Genomic DNA, 8,761 nt, shown 5'->3' on the forward strand with positions numbered 1-8,761 from the left:
AAAATTTATAGAATCCAAGGACAGTATTTATTAAATACTCAACTATATGCTAAGAATTATACATGTATTATAGTTTAGCTACTACTTAGACATTAATCTAGTAAAGCAAGTACAATTATTTCCATTTTTCTTCTTATAAACACTCCTTTATGGCCTGCAGGTGACTTATCAAAGGCCATGTAAACAGTAAGTAATGAAATCAGAATTTGTATCAAATACAAAGGCCATTCTTTACCAAAAGTATGACAGCTGCCTCTGTATATACACGTATGTTATCAGATCTCCTACAGTTCACATAAACTAGGTCAGACATGGTCTCCAGTCACAAGATTAAAACGTACTGAGCAGTGCTATGACAGGTGTGCGCCAGAGCCTTGTCAGAGTGACAGGAAAAAGGCTGCACTTCTTCAGAGACAAAAACATGGCAACAATTATTCAGCATGGACAGATATACTGAGATGAAAGAGGTAGGAGAAATTCCACATAATCCATGTTTTAGTGTCTATCTTTCTGCCAAAAGTAATAACCATATCAGAATATATTATACAGAGATCAGTCTGTCAAGAACCAAGGAGTTTCAGCTTGCAAAAAGTGAAGAAAAGAAACAAGGAATCACCCATGTGGAACAAGCCTAGAAATACGGACTCAAGTGAATTCACACAAAATGTAGTGGGCAGGGATAACTGAAAGAAGAATGAATCACACCCCATGCTGTTTCATTCCCAGTTCTGGTGTTTTTATTTTAGAAAGAAAGCACATTGAACTAAACACTGGAGAGCTACTGTTGCCTTGTTTTGTGTTACTTCTATCCTCCATTTGAAAAAGTATCCAGTCAAGATCAATCTTCATCCATTCTGTGACATGAAAAGAACCTAGAGGGCAAAAACACATACAACTCACTCAAACCACAGATTTAAACACTACCTATGAATAGGATGAGAAAAAAGAAAAAGAAGATACACAGAGTAGCTAATATAACAATAAAAAATAGTAAATTGTCTAGACTGCTGCCAAAAACCATAACCATATCTTTCCGTAATCACCACACTTTACCTTGGTGGTCTCAACTGACAAAAGGTCTAAGGTATATCATCCTTACTTCTCAAATTTACTTGACTCTTCTTCAGGAGAAACTATTCTTATTTCCTGGAATTTGTCCATTATTTTATCTATTTTTTTCAAGATGTTGCCAACACCACAGCCAAAATTTTGTTGTTGTCCCTGGAGTTTTGTGACTTATTTCAGTTAGACATCAAGTAAGCATATTTTTCTAGTGACCGATTTAAACTGTACTATAGAGATATGGGCTTCCCTGGTGGCTCAGAGGGTAGAGCGTCTGCCTGTAGTTCGGGAGACCTAGGTTCGATCCCTGGGTCAGGAAGATCCCCTGGAGAAGGAAATGGCAACACACTCCAGTACTCTTGCCTGGAAAATTCCATGGACAAAGGAGCCTGGTAGGCTACAGTCCATGAGATTTTGAAGAGTCGGACACGACTGAGCAACTTCACTTTATAAAGACATGTGCTATCTTACAAAAATCAACCTAATTTTAGACACTGAATTTTATATTAATTAAAAAATAAGTTATACAATAAGTATGTCAGTAATATTACTCCCTAACAATCTTATCATATAGACAACAGTGTTTTATTTTAGTCAGCACCAAGAAGAGAAAAAATATCACAGAAAGTTACTCTAACAAAATGCCTGAACAAACAAAATTTAATTTAAAAGGTTCTTCCTCTAGTGCTCCAGACTACATTTTCAGTAAGTTATTCAATGAGCAATAAATTTTGGCTCTGATTAAGATCCAATCTGTTCATTTTCTTTCAGCTCTAAAGCACTGACATCTCCGTATACTAACCAAAATATGACTGAACTCTTTTTAAAAATTTAGAAATTGTAATCTTATTAACTGAAGCCATGTATTCTTATGTTCCATTCTAATATATGTAAAGCTGTGTTTAGCATTAATCAATTTTTAATAGGTGACTTTTTATACCATTTTTTTAAAAAATAAAATTCACCATGTATTTAAACGATTATATCAGTTATTTCGGCTTCATGTTACTGTAAATCCTTTCTTCCAAGTATACACAATCAGTCTACTTAACTATCTACTTCTCCCATTGCTAGCCTAGAAATCTGTTAGAAAAAGAAATTCAGAATATAATGTTCTATCTTTGTTGCAGATTGTTTTGTTTCCCAGAACAGAAACAAAGGAAGGCCAGAGGGGAGATGAAGTAAAATCCACAGGGACTGAGTGAGAAGGAGAAGCATGGAGAGACAGAGGTAAGAGAAATATGAAGCCAGCAAAGTGGAAGCACAACCAGAGAAAGAGGAGAGGGAAGGCAGAGCCAAATAAGCAAGAGAGAAGCCGGATGTATGTGCAGAGGGACTGATGGGCAGACAGTGATAAAGAAATAGGACTAGAAAGGAAAGAGATAGCAGGATCATTTTCAGCCCCAAACTTTGTCAAATTACATACTTCTGTAGTTATCCCCCTAATAATGGGAGGTTATATTTACCATGAGATAGCATAAATTTTTACCATCATTAAAGTCCCCATATAGAATATGTTAGTAACTTGATGGGGGAAATCTTTTCACAGTAAGTATCAGATAACCATGTTGTACACTTTCTTAAAATTTTATCTGTCACTTATACCTCAATAAAGTTGAGATTTAAAAAATTTTACATGTATCAATATACTGGAAATCTCTAATTTTACATATTGCTATTTTTCTCCCCTAATTTAAAGAATGATAGTACTCTACTTAGGACAAATTCATTCCACATCAAAAATTTATAGCCATTCATGGTTACACACCACAGTAAATTATGTAACACTGGTACCGGACTGAAAACACGTTCTTGAAATTAACTTACCATTTTAGAGTCAAGATCAGCAATTGCAGTCCTGTTTCCATTTCTGCCCTGTTGCTGGACATGGTATGTCACGTGCTCTCTCTTCTCCTATGCAGACTGCTAGTAGCCATCAATCTGAAGAATTCTTTCTTCTGCTGCCACCTACCAGTTTATTTCTCTGCTGCAGCAGAAGAGTATATAGAAAAGGTTCTCGCTTACTAGTCACATTAAATAGAAAGCTTCCTTTGTTTAATATTTCATATTTTCACATGTGCATGAACTTCCTGTTTCCCTGAAACCTCCCCGCCAAAAGTTAAAACAACAAAAATCCCTATCACAGAAAATCAAAACAGGTATGATCAATGTTCATGCTAAGCTGGGGGAGGGGGAGGGGGAGAGATTCAGACACTCAGCAGTTGCCATCTCAAGGAGCCATTTCTTGTCTGTTAACACTTTTCTTCTTCACCTGTCCCTACAAATAATAAATGCATAACTTAACATTTTAACTAGGTAGTCTACAACTCCTGCAAATTTTAAGTTCAGAGACTACCAAAAGACTTGTGGAAGATGCAGCAATAAAGGAGTATTTTAAAGTAATTCTAGAAACTAAGGGTGTTAGGTGCTTTACCTGCTTGAGTTTTCAATGTTCTGGACTGCTTATTGCCCAATGGCTCTGAATACATTAAAACACGAACACATACGCCACCTACATTTAAAATAGGGTAGCATTTGTATGCCCATATAAGCAATGGGTGTATTTTTTTTTTTTGCAAAAGAGTAATTTCATTAGGTCCTTTTAAAAGGACTGACCACCAAAAAAAGAAAAAAAAAAAAAAAGGCACATTTTCTCACACTCTAAACATACATAGAAGAATTAGGGCAAAAAAAAGGGAGACACAGTGACAAATGTAATAACTGTTGTAGAACTGGAAATTAATACCACAAAAATGCTTTTTCTCTTTTTTAGTATCCTGAGATTCACTTGTATTCAGATTCCCCTTATTACTGAGGTCTAGGTTTCATTTATTCTTTATTAGCTACTAAAGAACAATATGCAAGAATGAGCTAGTGATAATAATGAACTAGTAAAAATGACATGTTTTTGTTCCACCCTCCCACTACCTTTACTCCCAAGTAAAATCTTTTTTGGTTAACTTAAAAAAAATAAAGCAAACACTGACATAAGCACTAAAGAAAGGCTGGTCAACAGTGGCACTGCAGTGACATTGTTTCTTCTTTTTCATTCCTTCCCCCATCTCAAGCCCCACCCTTTGACCTCTGTATATAGGATGAGCCTGAGCAGGAGAGTTGCTGATGTCAGGACTGCGCCGTTCCCACGGATGCTTCTAGAGGCCTGCTGTGCTTCTGGGAACTGGGGCACAGGGATGGCTGTCTGACTGAAACCTAAAACAACAACAATTCACCCCACCCCTCATGTTCCCGAACCCCACAACAGCAGCCAGGTAATACGCTATATAAGGACCATCTAATATAGTTTGAATATGGTGAAATCTGAAAGTAATCATTCTTAACAGGTAAGTGATCTTCAGGGAGGGGGAAGTGGGGAAGGCAGTGGAATGGAGGTTCACAAATCCTCCACGTTCCAAGTAATCACATAGTGCATACACCCTAATGCTGGCCATTCTTATCAGCAACAGAACAAGGTCCTTCCATTCAAGCCTATTTAGTATACATCATAAATTACTGCAGGAGTGCAGTGGGATTCCTCGGTTAGTAAATTTCAGTTCAAGAGATAAATATTTTAAATCTTAAGATGCTACGGGAATGATTATCCCTACCTCACAGGAATGAACTGAAGCACAAAACAAGTTAGTAACTTCTTATATGCCTTTAGCAGTAGAAACCACATTACAAGCCAGGATTCCCTATTCACTAACCTGGCGGGTTATCAGATTTATAGCCTGCTTGGATAGGACATCCAAAGAGAAGTTTTGAAAGGTCCTGACTTCTGCCACTAAAATCCTACCTATTAGAAAGAGGATTATCTCCCAAAACTCCTATTAGAGGTAAAACTTCAGGAAGGACAGGAAAAAGGAAAAGGGTAGGTGGACTGGGATAGACAGAGGAGGGGATAGTATATTAACTAACAGGAAGGCTGTTAAAATGGCTAAGTTATATTCCTATTTCTGCCACTAACTTTTTTTAGTAAATTGCTTCAAGATCTTGTGCTTCAGAAGTGCCCTCCAATCTATTCAACCTATAACTGTTTGAATGTTTAAACTATTACTTTATGATGTCTGCTGACATCTACCTCTTTGTGAGAACTAGTGTTTCAGAAACACTAAAATCATTTGTTTTGAAATCATGCTGCTCCTGAAATAAATACTCTCTATTATCTTGGTTTCATTACCTTTCACTTTTATAATGAAGTCAGAGAAAGAGAAGCACTACTACGGTCAACTGAAGGCTATGATGAGTTTTTACCATATATATAACCTAGAACCTAATTTTACCTTTTCAAAACTCTAGTTTTCCATACCTGTCAACTCCTAATTGATGTCTTTATACTGTGAGCTCACTGTGTATTCGGAACACCAACCTCTGAAAAAGCTTAAGCCAGAGTAGCACAATGGAAGAAACATACAAACCCAAAACAAAAACAAAGCCAAAAAAGTCACACTCTGAAATAATCATAGACATATATGCAAGAAATGGAAAGATCTAAATGGCTAAAGCAAATCCCCCAAGAAAGTTCTGAGTTCATCCCAACTAATTCAAACTTTACCCCCAAAGGTTTTTCTATAACCAAATTATTTGCTAGATGAATTTACACATTGTTTTTTAAAACAAAAGTAATTACAAACCCATGGGTGCTTCAAAGTACATAAAGAAAGGAACTTTTAAAAAGAAAGTAAGGTTAGCCTTGTGATGGAAAAAAAAAAGGAGAATCAAATTACCTGCCAGCAGGCTGGGGCTGTGCCTGAATCCAAACCGCTGCATTTACCATTCACTCTACAGCTGCATTATTGGGGGAAGGGGAGTTTAGAAGGGCACTGACCCCGAAAGTTCTCAATACTTCTCACTCATCATCAGGAAGGGGGAAGAAGGAAAGTTTTTTCTCTGGGTATTTTTTTGTTTGTTTGTTTTTGTTTTTTTGGCTCCTGAAAAGGCTGGCAAAGAACAGTAATAGTGCAAGCAGTTAGAATATTTCTTTAAAAACAATTTTTAAAATGCAAAACATTATGGAATTTAAAACACCACATTTTCGTTAATGTAGAAAGAGCTGTCACTAGAGTTAGGCAGCCACCCCAAAACAGCATGGCAAAAGGGCAATTGGTATAAAGGAAATAAAATACCACACAAAAATCCAAAACAAAACTAAAAACATTTCAAATTAAACCTGGAAGACTAGGAGATTCCAACAGCAGATTTCTGTCCACTACTGAAACATTCCAAAATCCAAGCTTCAAAGGCGCCTAAATGTATCTTAAATGAAATTGTTTTGTTTTGTTTTTTAAGAAAAAAAAAAAAGAAAGAAAGAAAGCAGTACCTGGTTATAAATCCTGCAATATATTACATTAAAAAATATCCTAGTACAACAAAAACAAATTTTAAAAGAAATTAAACAAACAAACAAACAAATAAAAACAGTAGCAGCAGAGGTTACCTGTCTGAGCACCTACATTTTCTTAGGAGGGGATCGTGTCTCACCAGCCATATAGCCCATAAACCTTCTCAAAAAGAGTGAGTGAGCCAGGAGAAAAATGTAACACAAGATTGGATTTCACAACGTCTCTAAGCGCCCCAGACCCCAAACTGGGGATTCATTGAAGGAAGAGAATTTCTTTTTCCTTGTTTTCTTCTTGAGAAAAAGAAGAGATGATCATGAAAGTCAATGACTTCTTTCAATGTCTTCAATACCTTCTCAAAAGTCTGATAAAGTGGTTGATGAAAACAAGTCTCTCAATGGATTTTTTCCTAAATATTCCAGGATGTTTTCTTATTTGATAGCATATACAGAAATATTTCAAAGTTCAGTGGAGTTAGAGCCAGCAGAAATGACCAATCAAAAGAAAATAACTATTAAAACTTTTAAATGGAATAGTTCATATCTGTATGTTTGTGTATATATATATATATAGTCCGCTTTTCATCATGGGTGACATAAAAGCAATATCAGAAAGAATTATGTTTAAATACAATTCAGAATACAATTTTAACAATATATAATAGTTTTACAATAATTCAGATTTTTGCATGATAACAACTATACATATTTGGCTAATACACATTTTTAACTCTCATAATAGCAATAAAGATTTTAAGAAATTTACTAAACAATATGAAAATATACTTAACTTTCACTTAAATATCTGGGCTGGTTTATTTGGGTTCTTCCAGTATGGTTTGTTCATAGTCTTTACTTTTTTGAGAGAATTCAAAAGGATATTTGTGTTCTTTAACTCTAAGATGACCATCCTTGCCCTTCTCATTCTAACATATGAGTGTATGATCTAGAAGTAGGTTGGTAAGGCTATGTTTTAATAAGAGTGTGAATGCACAAAAGATGGATAGTGAGCAAAAGTAACAGTGAAATAATCTCAGATACTTTTTCTAATGTAGTTGGTCAATTTGATAATTTTTTACAAGGCTACACCTATATCTTTCCTGGTGTCTTATCCCATCCAACAGAAACCTTGAGTTTTTCATCAAATAGAGAGGCTGTTCTACTTGTGTTTTAAAATTAACTGACCTATATACATGTAGTATGTAACTATTCCAAGTGTATGTGTCATAATCTATGTGGCAACCAGATGGTCTCTATACACATATGAATGATGATTTAATTAAAGTTCTCCCTTTTCAGTTCTCTATCCCAAATAGTGTGCATCTTCCAAAGTACGGTCATTCAGTAAAACAAGTACCAAGTGAGCCAGAGGTACTTATATATGCCACAGTATGTCCCACGATAACCTTGTACAAGTCAAATTTTTTTAGATGAGATTAGAATATCCTAAAGTAAACCAGAAACTCCTCTTATACACCTTTTTCTAAGGTGAAATGAGACACTGCACAGATTAGAGGTACTATTCTATTTGTCAACAATCAACCTTTCACTCCATTTTAATATTATTTAATTCTATGGAAAAGAAAACAAATTTTATTACATTCCTTTTTTTTGTTTTAAATGGGGAAAAACTGTACAAGTAAGCATGATCAAACCTCTGTTAGAACTGGTTAATACTGATCTTATTGCCTCGAAGTCTCTCTAGTAAGTGTCCAAGAAATTATGTTTAAGGTCCATCTGAAGGAAAAAAAGCACTGGAGAGGCAAGAAAGGACTTGGGTAAAAAGCTTCAGAGGATTGTAGGGAGATGGAACTTGCTGCTTAAAAAAATTACGTTGAACTCTGGATCATCTCTACTTCTTAACACACCTTCCAAACCATTCGTTGGAATAGTTTCCCATGCTTAAAGGCTCATATTATATGCAGTTTGGGGGCTTTTATGAATTCAGAAATAAAGAAATATAAAGAGAATATTGAAGGCTTCAGAGTAGGGCTATAAGAGACTGCTAAGTCCCCAAACAAAAAATGTTCAGTCTACCCCACTGCAAAATCTATGTGTAATAGGAAAAAATGCACAGCAAGAAGCAGAGGGAAAGCATGTAGCCTTGAATAAATCATACACTGGACAGTCTAGAATCAAAGAAAAAAAGCAAACAACACACATATACACAAAAGCCTAAAAAGCATCTATTCTCCTCATATTTTCAGGTGAGTACCTCTACCCAGCAGAGTACAGTTATGAAAACAACTTGACTGTTTTGTTTTTTTTTAAGTAAAAAACTGTGTTTCCCATCATGCTCCATTTTCTAGTTTCTATCCTTTTTGATGGTTGGTGTAAACAAAAAGCAAACACATAAACATCCAT

The 8,761-nt window shown here is 35.5% G+C and overlaps 1 long non-coding RNA gene across 1 annotated transcript; it reads right to left on the reverse strand.

The window, feature by feature from the left end:
- Positions 1-795: 795 nt before the first annotated feature.
- Positions 796-7,102, reverse strand: LOC138079226 (uncharacterized). The gene is made up of 3 exons (XR_011144835.1): positions 5,787-7,102; positions 2,890-3,049; positions 796-872 (listed from the first exon to the last, which is right to left on the reverse strand). It is a non-coding gene; the product is annotated as an uncharacterized lncRNA (long non-coding RNA).
- Between the last annotated feature and the right edge of the window lie 1,659 nt (positions 7,103-8,761).

This window comes from Capricornis sumatraensis, chromosome 4 (genome assembly GCF_032405125.1).
Source record: "Capricornis sumatraensis isolate serow.1 chromosome 4, serow.2, whole genome shotgun sequence".
Lineage (NCBI taxonomy): Eukaryota > Metazoa > Chordata > Mammalia > Artiodactyla > Bovidae > Capricornis > Capricornis sumatraensis.